Source organism: Heterodontus francisci, chromosome 43, assembly GCF_036365525.1.
Source record: "Heterodontus francisci isolate sHetFra1 chromosome 43, sHetFra1.hap1, whole genome shotgun sequence".
Taxonomy (NCBI): Eukaryota; Metazoa; Chordata; class Chondrichthyes; order Heterodontiformes; family Heterodontidae; genus Heterodontus; species Heterodontus francisci.
Window position 1 is genome coordinate 3,861,290 of NC_090413.1, and position 16,965 is coordinate 3,878,254.

Below are 16,965 nucleotides of genomic sequence, written 5' to 3' on the forward strand. Positions count from 1 at the left end.
CCCCTCTGCACCTGCAATAACCACCCAGCGGTGGTTCCAGAGGCCGTGGTGGGGAGGGGGAAGACCTGTCTGGGTGGAAGGAAGGCACGGTGCAAGTCTAAACACCTGAAGGCGCGTGCCCTGGACACAAAACAACACCAAAGCTTGAGCTCAGCCCCAAGCCTGGCCCAGGGGAGCCAACCTGCCTTGCAGCTGAGCTTGAGCCCAAGGGATCTGGGTAGGGCGGGTGCGGAGGTACAAGCAGAGGCCTCCACTGCGATGCAGGTGTCTGAGGTTCCAAGCCCCTCCCGGAAGAAGAGAAGGCGCCCCTCCTCTGAAGAGGGCCAGGAGTTGCGGGGTCCATCTCCTGGTATGGGTCCTCTGACGCCCCCCACGACCAGCACCATCAGGACTTCGAGCCCAAAGCGACAGGACAGAGTGATGAAAGCCCCTGTTAATTTAGCAACTCCTGATGAGGAGGGGGAGGGCCTGCCTGTGGTTTGGGAGCCTGTGGACCCCACGGGAGAAATCACTCCTTTGGCCGATGGGTCGGGTGTAATGGGTGGGGACCCGTGAAAGTCAATCCTCCCAGCAGCCTGTGCTGCCACCCAGTATCTGCCCAACCCAGAGGTGAATTTGCATAGTGTCCCCTCTGCTGGGCCTAAGGGCGCTGACGGGGTGAGAGATGGCCTCCTCTCTCCGCTCCAGCTGGATTTCCAGAGTCGGGACCTACCAACTCCCCTGGGTTGCTCACTGGCCTGGGGACGGAGCTGGAGGAAGCTCCTGAATTGCTGGCGCCCATTGGCCCCAGCTCCATAAATGAACCCAGAGAGAATTCCTCTGCCATCGATCCTGGGGGTCAGTTCGTGACGGAGGTGGCACCAGCTGACCCAGTCGGGCGTCGCCCCACAGCGTGTGGTGGCTGTGTCGGCCGCTGGTGATGACCCGGAAGAGGATGGAGACTCGGTGTGGGGCATGGGGGAACGATCTTGAATCCATCGCCAGTGAGGCGCTGGACTCCCTCGTGCCTCCTACCCAGTCTCCTCTCATCCCCACTGCAGAACTATGGGACTTCCTCATGGTCTGCAGGTGTTTCCACCCTCAAGAAGGGGGACAAGGGCGCAGAAATGAAACTGGCGGTGAGGCACTGTTTCAATGCGTTCCTCAATGGATTGATGGGGAAGCGGAAGGCGAGGTGCACTTCCGCTCCCACCTCACAGTAAGGTGTTGGTGATGGGCTTCAAAGTTTTAACTGTACCCTCGAGGTGAGGGATCGCTCTGGTCCCCAGCGCGGCCAAGTATTGGTGGAGAAGTTGAGAGAACTGATCAGTTCCTTCGACTTGGTGGATGCCTGGCAGAATCTCCATTCTGACTCCAGCACCTTCACATGGCGGTCTGGAGGAGGGTCCCGAATCGACCGCCTCTACATTTCACAGGCGTACGTCTCCTGCGTCTCGGCAGCCTCCATGTGACTGGTGCCATGCGAGATGGACCTGGTGTGGACGGAGTTCACTCTGCTCTGCACGTGGGCGTGGTCCATGTACTGGCATTTTAACAACCGGCTGCTGGAGGACGAGCAATTCCAGGACTCGTTCCGTCCATTCTGGGCCAACTGGAGAAGGAAGCAGGGAGGCGTCCCTTCCTTGAGGCTATAGTGGGATGTGGACAAGACTCACATCTATGCCTTCTGTCAGGAGGACGCGAAGGGGTCGACCAAGAAGCGGGAAGCCAAGATCAGGCGCTTGGAGAGGGAGGTGCTTGAATGGCAGGCATACAAAGAAGAGCACGCTGAGGGACCTGAAGCTCGTAGGGTTCAGAACTGCATACGCGAGGTCACGGGTCCAGAATCCAGAAGATTTGGACCGCACCTCACCCTTCTGCTACTCGTTGGAAAAATGGCAGGGGCTCCACAAGCAGCTTGTCAAGCTGCTGGCCGACGATGGATCCTCCATCATGGATCCGGAGGGAATTGGCCCCTTAGTCTGTACCTATTACAGCATGTTGTTCTCTCTGGATCTGTCTTGTGGGAGGACCTGCTGAAGGTCAGCCCAGAGGGCGCCGAAAGACAGAAGGCTCCGCGAACGTTGGTGGCACTAATCGGCACCCTCCACCAGCTCTCGAGGGGCAAATGCTTGGGGCTGGATGGGCTAAACCTGGAGTTCCTCAGGGCGTTCTGGGAAGTGATTATGCTTAGCTCCTAGGGAAAGCCTGACAACCAGGAGCTACCCCTCGTGGTGCAGGGTAGTCATCGTCCTGCTGACAAAGAGTGGCGATCTCCACTTGCTTAAAAACTGGTATCCGATCTCCCTCTTCATCACCAATTATAAGATCTTTAAACTATGTCCACCTGCCTGGGTTCCCTGCTGGACCACACGATCCACCCCGACCAGTACTACACGGTCCTGAGCCGGTCTATACAGGACAACATCCACCTGGTCCGGGACCTGATCCATCTTTCCCGGATGAATGATGTCAGTCGCCTTTCTCTCCCTCGATCAGGAGAAGGCATTTGTCAGGGTGGATCACGAATACTGCGTGTTCGGACCAGGGCCGTATTTTGTAGCCTGGTCCAACATTTATATGCCACCGCAGAATGTGTGGTCCAAGTTAATGGGTCCTTACAGCGCCCCTTTGCTTTGCGAGAAGAGTACCACAGAATCGTTACAGTGCAGAAGGAGGCCATTTGGCCCATCGTGTCCACATTGGCTCTGTGAAAGAGTAATTCCCTCAGTTCTATTCCCCTGCCTTCTCCCCATAAACCTGCACATTCTTTCTTTTCATATAACCGTCGAATTCCCTTTTGAATGCTTCACTTGAACCTGCCTCCACCACGTTCTCAGGCAGCGCATTCCAGACCTTAACCACTCGCTGCGTGAAAACGTTTTTCATGTCACTTGTGCTTCTCTTACCAAATAATTTAACGCTGTGCCCTCTCGTTCTCGATCCTTTCACGAGTGGGAACAGTTTCTCTCCATCTACTCTGTCCGGAACCCTCATGATCTTGAATACCTCTATCAAATTATCTCTCAGAATCACAGAATAATACAGTGCAGAAGATGCCCTTCGGCCCACCGAGTCTGCACCGATGCATTAAAAACACCTGACCTGTCTACCTAATCACATTTGCCAGCACTTGGCCCATAGCCTTGAATGTTATGACGTGCCAAATGCTCATTCAGGTACTTTTTAAAGAACGTGAGGCATCCCGCCTCTACCACCCTCCCAAGCAGGGCATTCCAGACCGTCACCACCCTCTGGGTAAAAAAAGTTTTTCCTCAAATCCCCCTTTAAACTCCTACCCCTCATCTTAAACTTGTGACCCCTCGTAATTGACCCTTCAACTAAGGGGAACAGCTGCTCCCTATCCACCCTGTCCATGCCCCTCAATCTTGTACACCTCGATCAGGTCACCCCTCAGCCTTCTCTGCTCCAGCGAAAATAACCCAATTTCTCTCCAACCTCTCCTCACAGCTTAAATGTTCCATCCCAGGCAACATCCTGGTGAATTGTCTCTGCACCCTCTCCAATGCAATCACATCCTTCCTATAATGTGGCGACCAGAATTGCACACAGTACTCCAACTGTGGCCTTACCAAAGTTCTGTACAACTCCAACATGACCTCCCTGCTTTTGTAATCTATGCCTCGATTGATAAAGGCAAGTGTCCCATCTGCCTTTTTCACCACCCTATTAACCTGCCCTTCTGCCTTCAGTGATCTATGGACAAACATGCCAAGGTCCCTTTGTTCCTCGGAACTTCCCAGTGTCAGGCCATTCATTGAATACTTCCGTGTCACATTACTCCTTCCAAAGTGTATCACCTCACACTTTTCAGAGTTAAATTCCATCTGCCACTTTTCTGCCCATTTGACCATCCCGTCTATATCTTCCTGTAACCCAAGACACTCAACTTCACTGTTAACCACTCGGCCAATCTTTGTGTCATCCGCGAACTTACTGATCCTACCCCCCACATAGTCATCTATATCGTTTATATAAATGACAAACAATAGGGGACCCAGCACAGATCCCTGTGGTACGCCACTGGACACTGGCTTCCAGTCACTAAAACAGCCGTCTGTCATCACGCTCTGTCTCCTACAGCTAAGCCAATTTTGAATCCACCTTATCAAGTTACCCTGTATCCCATGTGCATTTGCTTTATTGATAAGTCTCCCATGTGGGACCTTGTCAAAGGCTTTGCTGAAATCCATGTAAACTACATCAACTGCACTACCCTCATCTACGCACCTGGTCACATGGTCAAAAAATTCAATCAAATTTGTTAGGCATGACCTCCCTCTGACAAAGCCATGCTGACTATTCCTAATCAAACTTTGCCTCTCCAAGTGGAGATAGATTCTCTCCTTCAGAATTTTCTCCAATAGTTTCCCTACCACTGACGTGAGACTCACTGGCCTGCAGTTCCCTGGCTTATCTCTACAACCTTTCTTAAATAGTGGGACCACATTAGTGTCTCTGGCACCTCCCCTGCGGCCAGAGAGGAATTAAAAATTAGGGTCAGAGCCCCTGCAATCTCCACCCTTGCCTCCCACAGCATCCTGGGACTCAAATCGTCCGGACCTGGAGATTTGTCCACTTTTAAGCCTTCCAAAACCTTGTCACTCCCTGTGACAATTTGCTCAACAACCTCACAGTCTCTCTCTCTAAGTTCCATATCTACATCCTGATTCTCTTGGGTAAAGACAGATGTGAAGTATTCGTTCAACACCCTACCAATGTCCTCTGGCTCCACCCACAAATTTCCCCCTTGGTCCCTAATGTTTCCTTCTCTTTCCCTGGTTATCCTCTTCCCATTGATATACTTATAGAATATCTTGGGATTTTCCCTACTTTTACCAGCCAGAGCTTTCTCAAATCCTCTCTTTGCTCTCCTAATTGCTTTCTTAAGCTCCATCCTACACTTCCTGTACTCCACTAATGCTTCCATTGATTTGCTCTCCTTGTATATGCTAAAAGCCTCTCTTTTCCTTCTCATCGTACCCTGAATGTTTCTGGTCATCCATGGTTCTCTGGGCTTGTTGCTCCTACCTATTACCCTGGAGGGAACATGTTGGGCCTGTACCCTCCCCATTTCCTTTTTGAATGCCCCCCACTGCTCTTCTGTAGAATTCCTGACAATTAACTCTTTCCAGTCTACCTTGGCCAGATCCTGCCTTATTTTACTAAAATTCGCTCTCCCCTAATCCAAAACCCTTTTTTTGCAACTTGTCTATTTTTCTCTCCATAACAAGCTTAAATTGTACCACGTTGTGGTCGATTTCACCAAAATGCTCTCCCAACATGTCAACCACCTGTCCGGCTTCATTCCCTAGAATTAGATCCAGCACTGCACCCTTCCTTGTTGGATCCTCTACATCTTGAGCTAAAAAGTTCTCCTGTATACATTTTAAGAACTCCACTCCATCTAAGCCCTTAACACGATGACTATCCCAATTAATGTGGGAAAGTTGAAATCACCTAATATAATTACCCTATTATTTTTACACACCTCTGCAATTTCCCGCTGACTATCTGGGGGTCGATAATAAACACCTAGCAATGTGGCTGTTCTTTTTTTTATTCCTAAACTCTACCCATAAAGCTTTATTTGATGCCCCCTCCAAGATATCATCTCTCCTTACTGCAATAACTGACTCCTTAACTAATATTGCAATGCCCCCTCCTCTGTCTCGCCTGAAGATTCTACATCCCGGGATAATGAGCTGCCAATCCTGCCCCTCCCTCAACAATGTCTCCGTGATGGCTACTATATACACAATTCCACGTGCCAATTCTTGCCCTTAACTCAGCCGTTTTACCTGCAATACTCCTGGCATTAAAGTAGAGGCCATCCATCCTGGTCTTACTCCCTTGAAACTTACTTCCACTGTATCCCCTCTGACTTGTTCACTTTCCTGTGTTTAGCTGTGTCCTTCTTCTGCTAGGAGTCTGCATCCCCTCCCCCTGCCAAATTAGTTTAAACTCTTCCCAACAGCACTAGCAAACCCGCCAGCAAGGATGTTAGTCTCCCTCTGGTTCAGATGTAGACCGTCCTGCTTGTACAGGTCCCACCTTCCCTAGAAACGGTCCCAGTGGTCCAGGAATCTAAAACCCTCCATCCTGCACCAACTCTTAAGCCACGCGTTCATCTGTGCTATTCTCCTATTTCTATACTCACTAGCACATGGCACTGGGAGTAATCCAGAGATTACAACCAGAGAGGTCCTGCTTTTTAGTCTACTCCCTGAATTCTTGATGCAAGACCTCATCCCTCTTTCTACCTATGTCATTGGTAACATGTACCATGACCTCTGCCTCATCACCCTCCCCATTCAGGATGCCCTGCAGCCGTTCAGTGACATCCCGGACCCTGGCACCAGGGAGGCAACACACCATCCTGGAGTCACGTTGATGGCCACAGTAGCGCCTATCTGTTCCCCTGACTATAGAATCTCCTATTACTATTGCTCTTCCTCTCTTTCCCCCTTCCTGTACAGAAAGGCTGCTTGCGGTGCCAGAAGCTTGGCTCTGTTCACACTCCCTGGAGGAACCAGCCTCATCAGCCTCCAAAATGGAATACCGATTTGCAAGCGGGACCCCAGGGGACTCCTGAGCTACCTGCCTGTTTCTCTTGGACTGCCTGGTGGTCACCCATTCCCTTCCTTAATTCCCTTCAGCTGCGGTGTGACCACCTCTCTATACGTGCTATCCACAATGCTCTTAGACTCGCGGATGCTCCACAATGTTTCCAGCCGCCATTCCAGCTCTGAAACCCAAGCTTCCAGCAGCTGCAGCTGGAGACACTTCCTGCACACATACTGGTCCTGGGGACTGGAAATGTTCCCGGATTCCCACATGCAGCAAAAGGAGCAAACCACGGCTTTAAGCTCTCCTGCCATGACTAAACCCTTTAAATTTAAAACTTAAGATTACAATTTTTAAAAAAACAACTAAGTCTTGCTAAAACAATGACTTACAATTCAATCCAGTTTGAAAAATACCCACCAGGACTTACTCACCAGTCAGCTGTGCTCTTTGGAAACTCTCAGCTCCCCTCACTCTGAGGACAGGGAAGAAATGAAAGGAGCTCCTCGCTCCCCCTCACCGAACTTCCTCAGTCACCAAACTGCCACTATAGCACTCTAATGCAACCCAAGTCAGCACTCCAGTGCTTTACTCTCAGCCTTCTCTTCTCCAAGGAAAACAGTCCTAACATCTCCAATCTATCTTCATAACTGGAATTTCTCATCCCTGGAACCATTCTCGTGAATCTTCTCTGTACTCTCTCCAATACCCTCACGTCTTTCCTAAAGTGCTGTGCCCAGAATTGGACGCAATAGTTGGACAATAGTGTCAACATAAGTGACAACAAGTTCAACATAACTTACTAGCTCTTGTACTCTATGCCCCAATTAATAAAGCCCAGGACATTGTATGCTTTATTGACCGCTCCCTCAACCTGTCCTGCCACCTTCAATGACTTATGCATATATCCACCAAGGTCCCTCTGCTCCTGCACCCACTTTAGAATTGTACCCTTTATTCTATATTGTCTCTCCATGTTCTTCCTACCAAAATAAATCACTTCACATTTCTCTGCATTGAACTTCATCTGCCCATTCTAACTTGTCTATGCCCTTTTGAAGTTCTACACTATCCTCCTCACAGTTCACAATGCTTCACAATTAACCACTACTCTTTGTTTCCCGTCACAATTTCGTATCCATGTTGCTCTCGTCCCTTTTATTCTATGAGCTACATGATTAGGCATGAGTACTTCAGGGTTGCCCTATGTCTGGGCAATTATCTACCATCTGCGTGGACCAATTCCTTTGCCTGCTTTGCAGGAGGTTGACGGGGTTGGCTCTGCACGAGCCGGGCATGCGGGCCATCCTCTCGGCTGACACCGATGATGTGCTCCTCACCGTCACACATCCCGTTGACTTGCGGAAGATGAATGAGTACCAGCTGGCTCCCTTTCCTGCCGCATCCTCCACGAGGATCAATTGGGAGAAACGTTCCTGGTAGGTCAATGGCGTGTGGACTCCCTGATACAGTAATTAACGCCTTTTGTGTGGAGAACCATGCACCTCCTCTATCTGGGAGTCCACCTGAGCCTCGTTGAAGAAACCTGGCTGGCAAACTGGCAGGAGTTGGAGGCGAACATCACCACTCGGCTGGGGCCCTGGACAGAACTGCTCTGAGAGCTTTCCTACAGGGGCCCAGCGCTAGTCATAAACCAACTGGTGGCCTCAATGCTGTTTTACTGGTTGGTCATTTTGGTAGATTTCTTTTGGGGCAAAATAAAGCACTGTGTATCTGTTGTGGTCCCGAGTCTCCTGATTGAGGGCGGCAGCCAGTCGCTGATGTGCGCCCACACACAGGCTGCGACTCTCTGCCTTCGGACCCTGCAGAGATACCTGTACATTGAGCGTCTTCCCAGCTGGTGTGCGCTGGTGACGTTCCTGATAGTGAATTCCAGTCAACCACCACACTGTGGGTGAAAAAGTTCTTCCTCATGTCCTAGCCTATCCAATCTTTCTTCAGAGCTGCAGCTTTTGAGCCCTGGCAACATTCTTGTAAATTTCCGCTGTACTCTTTCCAGAGCAATTATGTCCATTCTGTAATGTGGCGTCAAGAACTGTACGCAATACTCCAGTATTTTATACAGTTCCAGCATTACATCCCTGCTTTTGTATTCTATACCTTGGCCAATAAATGAAAGCATTCCATATGCTTTCTTCACCACTCTATCTACCTGTCCTGCCACCTTCAGGGACCTGTGGACATGCACTCCAAGCTCACTTCTTCTACCCCTCTCAATATCCTCCCATTTACTGTGTATTCCCTTGCTTTATTTGCCCTCCCCAAATGCATTACCTCACAGTTTTCTGCATTGAATTCCATTTGCCACTTTTCCGACCACTCAACCAAACCATTGATATCTTTCTGGAGTCTACGGCTATCCTCTTCACTATCAACTGCACGGCAATTTTTGTGTCACAGACCTGAAACGTTAACTCTGCTTCTCTCTCCACAGATGCTGCCTGATCTGCTGAGTATTTCCACCCCTTTTGTTTTTATTTACTATAATCAAGTGACATTATTCTGGTAAATAAGGTAGCAAATTTGAGAGTCTCACGGGTCAGGTGAGAATAGATCGTGTGAACTCACTGAAACAGAACACGACGGTGCAACAATCTTGCTTCAAAGCTGCAAATCAGAGTTCAGAGACAGAAACCAAGGTCAGTTCTTTTGATAGCCAAAGCACTGGTCAAGAGAGGGAAACCTCTGTCTGATGGGGAATTTCTGAAAGACTGCTTCAGCATCTGTGGCATGTCCTGACCAAAAGTCAGTGGTAGAGAAAACCAGCCTTTCACATCAGATCATTGCGAGCAGAGCAGGCGACCTAGCAGCAGACATTCAAAATTGTCTGATCAAAAGACTCGATGCCTGTCAGTTTTACAGTTTAAGGATCGATGAAAGCTGAGTGACACAGCTCAATTGACAATCTTTGTACGAGGAGTCAACAAAGCCTTTGAAGTCGTTGAGGAACTGCTCGACCCATGTCGAATGAAAGGCACGATGAGACAAAACATTTTCGATGAAGTAAAGCATGTCTCGGTGAAATTCAATCTCCCAGAGGACAAACGTGCGGTCTAACATGCGATGATAGGCAAGCACAATGGTTTTGCCAGTCTAATGCTCAAATAATTACCACATGAAGGCATCACACATCACTGCATCATTCACCAAGAACAGCTGGGTGCAAAGTCCCTGGAGATGAAAAGGTTATTTCTACAGTCAATTTCATAAGGTCCAAACGGCTCAATCACAGACCATTCCAAGCCATACTTGCAGAGGTAGGATCAGACTATAATGTCATTTACTTCAGCCACGCTTGCTGGCTCAGCAGGGCGGCCACACTAGCCAGATTCTGGTCACTGCATAAAGAAATAAAAACCTTCATGACAAGCAAGGAAAGGATGTAAGCTTCATGGACAATGATGACTGGTTGGACGACCTGGCGTTTCTAGTTGACGTCACCAAGTTTCTTGCAGACTTGAAGGTGGAACTGCAAGGAAAGGATCGATTTGTCCACAAACTGTATGAGCCATGTCCAAGAATTCATTTGGAAGTTATAATTGATTCAGAAACAGTTGATTAAGAAGAAAACAATGCTCTTCACAACGCTATCAACAAGACATGCTGAGACAGTGAACCATGAAAAGCATTCTGCACTAATCAGCAGCTTGAGAGATGAATTCAAACAAAGGTTTGTGGATTTTAGGGAACTATGTGGTGAACTGAAGTTGTTCGCAAATCCATTTGGAACTGATGCTTCTGGCATATTTCAACTGGAACTGAGATCCAAAATGACAGTGACATGAAGAGAGCTTTCACAGAGCATGACCTGACATTTTATAGTCGATATGTTCCAGCAGTGTCTTACCCAAATGTCTCCAAACATGCACTTTGATTCATAGCACTGTTTGGCAGCACATATTGCTGCAAACAGCATTTTTCAAGCATGAAAAGCATCAAAAAAAAGACCAAGGTCAGTCCTGACAGATGGACATCCAGCTGGATGACTGTACATTGCTACATCAAGTGTGCGGGCAGGTTCTGACTACCTGTGCAAGCAAAAACAGTGCCAGGTATCTCACTATATCAGTGTTCAACATGATGACGTGAAAGTAAGTTAATTATTCTTCTCAGTTTGCGCTTCTTTACAAAAACGCACATTTGTTATTGTTTTGATTAATCGCAAGATAAATTTTCCATGCCTTTATCTTTCTGAAATTTGCTCACTGGCCCCCTATTCAGAGCATAAATTGTAATGTGGCTCCCCCCCTCGCCACCACCCGCCCCCCCCCACCCCCACCCATCCGGTGAAAAGTCTAGGCAATCCTGCTCTACACCGTCCCAACACACACTTCCAGGGAAGATACAACATGGGTTAGGCAGTTAAAGCTACGCTATTTAACTTTCACCATTTAAAAAAAAGCATTGAGATGAAAGGTGGTAAATATAGCAAGTGGTTTACCTTGTCTCAATAATTTACAAATAGCTTCACATTCATTGTGTTGAACAATCTTTGATCCATGTCTATCGGTGAACAGGGAAACGGGGATCAATCGAGGGAGCAAATTACAGAAGTCAAGATACTGGCAGGAGGTGCCTCATTTAATATAAAGTGAAAGCTGAGACTGCAGCTAGAATCATAGAATGGTTGCAGCACAGAAGGAGGTCATTCAGCCCATTGTATCCAAGCCAGCTCTCCAAGAGCAACTCAGCTAAACCTCTGCCTTTTCCCTGTAGCCCTGCAATTTTTTTCCCTTCTGATAATTATCCAATACTATTTTGAAAGCCATGATTGAACCTGCCTCCACCACACTCAGGCAGTGCATTCCATATCCTAACCACTCGCTGTGTAAAAAAGTTTTTACTCATGTTGCCTTTGGTTCTTTTGCCATCCACCCAATCACCTTAAATCTGTGTCCTCTGGTTCTTTACCCTTCTACCAATGGGAACAGTTTTTCTCCATCTTCTCTGTCCAGATGTCTCATGATTTTGAACAGCTGTCAAATCTCCTCTCAATCCTTCTCTTCTCTAAGGAGAGCAGTCATAGCCGCGCCAATCTGTCCATGTAACTGAAGTTCCTCATCCCTGGAACCATTCTTGTACATCTTTTCTGCACCCTCTCCAATGGCTTCACATCCTTCCTAAAGTGTGGTGCCCAAAATTGGATAGAATACTCCAGTTGAAGGCAAACCAGTGATTTATAAAAGTTCATCATAACTTCCTTTCTTTTGTCCCCATGCCTATATTTATAAAGCCCAGGATTCTGTATGTCATATTTATCGCTTTCTCAACCTACCCTGCCACATTCAATGATTTGTGCATTCCCAGGTCCTTCTGCTCATACACCCCCTTCAGAATTGTACTCTTTATTTTCTATTGCCTCTCCTATTTTTCCAACCAAAATGTATCACTTCACACATCTCTGCATTAAATTTCATCTGCCACGTATCCATCCATTCCACCAGCCTGTCTTTGTCCTTGGAGTCAATCACTATCCTCCTCACACTTGACAACACTTCCAAGTTTTGTGTTATCCAAAAATTTAGAAATTATGCATGCAAGTATTATGAACTGTGGAGACTTCAAAAAGAGCAAATCTGCAGGGAAATCAGAGATGTGCAAGAACTATGGAATGGTGACAAATGGGAATTTAACTACTCAAATATCAGTTGGGATAATATTAGAGTATTTCTGAAATGTGTTCAGGAGAACTTCCTTGACTAGTATGTTCAGTCCAACTAGGAAAGAGGCATTACTAGAATGGTTCCAGATCCGAGAGACTTCAGTTACGTGGACAGATTGGAGCAGCTGCAACTGTTCTTTTTAGAGATTAAGATTAGAGTAGACAGGGAAAAATTGTTCCCTATGGTGGACCAGAGGATACCAATTCAAGGTGATTGGAAAAAAGATCCAGAGGTGACATGAGGACTCAGTCATTTATGGCACAGGAGGCCATATCGAGTCCATGCCAACTCTCCAGAGCTTTGTAATCAGTCCCACTCCCCGGCTCAATCCCCATCGCTCTGCAATTCCATTCCTCTCAGGTGGCCATCTAACTTCCTCTTGAAGTCATTGATTGTCTCTGCTTCCACCACCCCTGTGGGCAGCGAGTTCCAGGTCATTATCACCCGCTGTTTAAAAAAGTGCTTCCTCATATTCTCCCTGCACGTTTTGCTGAAAACTTTCAATCTGTGTCCCCGAGTCCTTGTATCATTTGCTAATGGTTTTTCCTTGTCTAAACTTATCTAAATCTGTCATAATTGTGTTCACTATTAAATTTTCCCTCCAACTCCTTGTTCTAAGAAGAGCAAACCCAGTTTTTCCAACCTAACCTTGTAACTAAAATCCCTCATCCCTGGAGCCATTCTGGTTAATCTCCTCTGCACCCTCTCAAATACCCTCACATCCTTCCTGACGTGCAGTGACCAGAACTGGATGTAAACTCTAGTTGGGGTCTAATCAGAATTTTATGAAGGCTCAGCACAACTTCCCTGCTTTTATGCTCTCTACCTCTATTTATAAAGGCAAAGATCCCATATGCTTTACTAACCACTCTCTCAATATGTCCTATCACCTTCAAAAATCGATGCACAAACACCCAAAGATCACTCTGTTCCTGCACACTCTTTAGAACGGTGCCATTAAGCATATATTGCCTCTCCCTATTCCTTCTACTAAAATACATCACCTCACGTCAGTATTAAATTCCATCTGCCACCTCTGCTCATTCTGCTAGCCCTGCTCTATCCTATTGCAGGTGGTTCTTATCATCCTCACTGGTTGTTCCACCTCCAGTTTTGGTGTCGTCAGCAAATTGAGATTTTACACCGTATTCCAAGATCAAAGTCATTTATATATAGGAAAAAAAGCAGTGGTCGCAACACTAACCCTTGGGGAACACCACTGTCTACCATCCCCCACTCTGAATGGCAACCATTTACTGCGACTAACTGTTTTCTGTGCTCAAGTCAATTTTTTATTCAAATGAACACTGACTCTCCTATTTTTTTTTATTCGTTCATGGGATGCAGGTGTCGCTGGTTAGGCCAGCATTTACTGCCCATTCCTATTCAAACTGAATGGTTTGCTAGGCCATTTCAGGGGACATGTTTAAATAGTCAACAACATTGCTGTGGGTCTGGAGTCACATGTAGGCCAGACCAGGTAAAGATGGCAGAGGGGAGGCGGTGGCGTAATAGTAATGTCACGATTAGTAATCCAGAGCCCAGGCTCTGTGCTCTGAGCACCCCAGTGCTCTGGGGACAAGGGTTCAAATTTACAACAATCGACAATGGTTTCATCATCACCTTTAGACTAGCTTTCTTAATTCCAAATTTATTAACTGAATTCAAATTTCACCATCTGCCATGGTGGGATTTGAACTCATGTCTTGAGCATTAGCCTGGGGCTCTGGGATTACTAGTCCAGTAACATTACCACTATGCCACTGCCTCCCCTATTCCATGAGCCTCAATTGTTAACCAGCCTTTTATATGGTCACTTATCAAATGCTTTCTTAAAATCCATATAAATAACATCTACTGCATTTCCTTCATCAACCTTCTCTGTTACTTCATCAAAAAATTCAATTAGTCAAGCATGATGCCATGCTGGCTATCCTTAATTAACTCAAATCTCACTAAGTATCCATTGATATTTTCCCTGATTAGCATTTGTAAAACCTTACCCACCACTGACGTTAAACTAACTGGCCTCTAGTTGCTGGTACTGTCCTTACACCCTTTATTGAATAAGGGTGTCACATTTGTCACTTTCCAATCCGCTGGCACCTATCCTGCATCTAGGGAAGATTATGGCTAGCCCTTCCGCTAGCTCCATCCCCACTTCCTTTAACAACCTGGGATGCAAGCCATCCAGATGAGTTGACTAATTTATCCGAAGCACAGCCAGCCTTTTTAGTACCTCCCCCCCTCTCAATTACCTCTATTTTTTTTCAGTCTCCATTTCCTTAGTGAACACTGATATAAAGTATTCACTAAGTATATTAGCTTTGCCCTATGCCTTTAAGTATATATTACCCTCTCTGTCCCTAACAGGTCCCACTCTTCCCCTTACTCCTTGCTTACGATTTACATGACAGTAGATCTTTGAGTTCCCTTTTATGTTGACGCCATTCTATTTCATATTCTCTCTGCCAGTCTTATTTTCCTCTTCACCTCCCTTGAATCATGCACCCTCTTTATTTCATTATTGGTCTCCCTCATCAATCATGTTCTTGGTTCCTCTACCTTGCATCCTTGTTAGAATGTTTCTAGCCTGTACCTGAAGCATCTCATCCATAAAGATAACCCATTGTTCCGATGCAACTCTTACCGTCAGTCTTTGGATCCATGCTACCCTGGCTAGATCCCTTCTCATTGCGTTGAAATTAGCCCTCTTCCAATCTAGACATTCTACCTTATTTTGTTCCTCGCTTTTATGAATTACTAGTCTAAACCTCATGATACGAATACCACTCTTACCCAAGTGCACCCCATGGACACCTGGCCCACCTCATTTTCCAACATCAGATCCAGGAAATACTTTTTTTTTACACAATGAGTGGTTAGGATCTGGAATGCAGTGCCTGAGAGAGAGATGGAGACAGATTTAATTGTGGTTTCCAAATGAGTATCAGATATTTATCTGAAGAGAAAACATTTGCAAGGCTATGGGGAAAAGGGCAGGGGAGCAGACCTGACCGAGTTGCTCTCAGTGAGCTGGCACAGACACAACGGGCCAAATGGCCTCCACCTGTGCTGTAACCATTCTATGATTCTGGTCTATTTGAATCAAGTAGAAATGAAATTAAGCAGATCTCACTGGCAGAATGTTTTTTGCAATGGGAATTCAATTCAAATCAGTCAAGTCATTTGAATTCAGATAATTATTTAAGGAACAAACTTTGAATGGGAAGGTGTTTTTGGCAATTTCAATTTGAGTTCAGCAACTTCAAATTAGGAATAGAATGCAGTCTTTTGAATCTATATTATTAAAAAAATAACCATTAATTGGATTATAGCCTCTCTTTTCTGTTGTAGCTAGCTTGCTTTCCATTCTGTTACTTGGCCCCTGACTGTGCATCTCCTTTGGCTTGGTGTCCATTTTTTAAAAATTTGTTTTATGGGATGTGGAGGTCGCTGGCTAGGCCAGCATTTATTGCCCATCCCTAATTGCCCTTGAGAAGGTGATGAACCACCTTCTTGAACCACTGCAGTCCATGTTGGGTAGGTACACCTATGGTGCTATTAGGAAGGGAGTTCCAGGATTTTGACCCAGCGACAGTGAAAGAGCAGCGATATAGCTCCAAGTCAGGATGGTGCATGGCTTGGAGGGGAACTTGCAGGTGGTGGCATTCCATCCTCCTTGTCCTTCTAGGTGGTAGAGGTCGCGGGTTTGGAATGTGCTACCTGAGTAGCCTTGGTGTGTTGCTGCAGTGCATTTTGTAGATAGTACACAGTGCTGCACTGTGCATTGGTGATGGAGGGAGTGAATGTGTAAGAACCGGGTGCCACCCCTCACACCCTTCTGAAGTGTCTTGGGACACTTTTCTTACTTTAAAGGTGTTATAGCAATGTAAGCAGTTGTTGGTGCAGAAACTTACAGGAAATGTGTGTAGACTGTGTCTCCCATGAAGCCGGATAGGATGATGTGCTTTTTGGTGATATCGTAGACTGGCAGCTCCACGCCCACTACAATGGCCGCTCGCTGAGCAGTGAGGCTCACGCCCTGTCAATCACACAGAGCAACACATCTGAACAGGGTACAAAGCACAGCTCCCAGCACACAAACATATCGTAGCATATCATCCCCACTGAGGAGAATTTTGGGCTGGTATATGTTATCTGTCACAGTCCTCGTTGTCAAATCCCCCCTAACTATCTTTCCCTACCAGTCAAACACTTCAGTATAAAGACTGAAAGCGTTAATCTGCAGCAGCATCTTTGGTTTGAAGAATGTCAGAAATAGGAGCAAGAGTCATAGTCATGAAGTCAGAGATACAACACTGAAACAGGCCCTTCAGCTCACCGAGTCTGTGCCGACCATCAACCACCCATTTATACTAATCCTACATTAGAACATAGAACATAGAACATAGAACATACAGCACAGAACAGGCCCTTCGGCCCACAATGTTGTGCCGATCCTTTGTCCTCTGTCAAGGACAATTTAATCTATACCCCATCATTCTCCTTTATCCATATACCTATCCAAAAGCCTTTTGAAAGTCCCTAAAGTTTCTGACTCAACAACTTCCCCGGGCAAGGCATTCCATGCCTCGACCACTCTCTGGGTAAAGAACCTTCCCCTGACATCCCCCTTATATCTCCCACCCTTCACCTTAAATTTATGACCCCTTGTAACGCTTTGCTCCACCCGGGGAAAAAGTTTCTGACT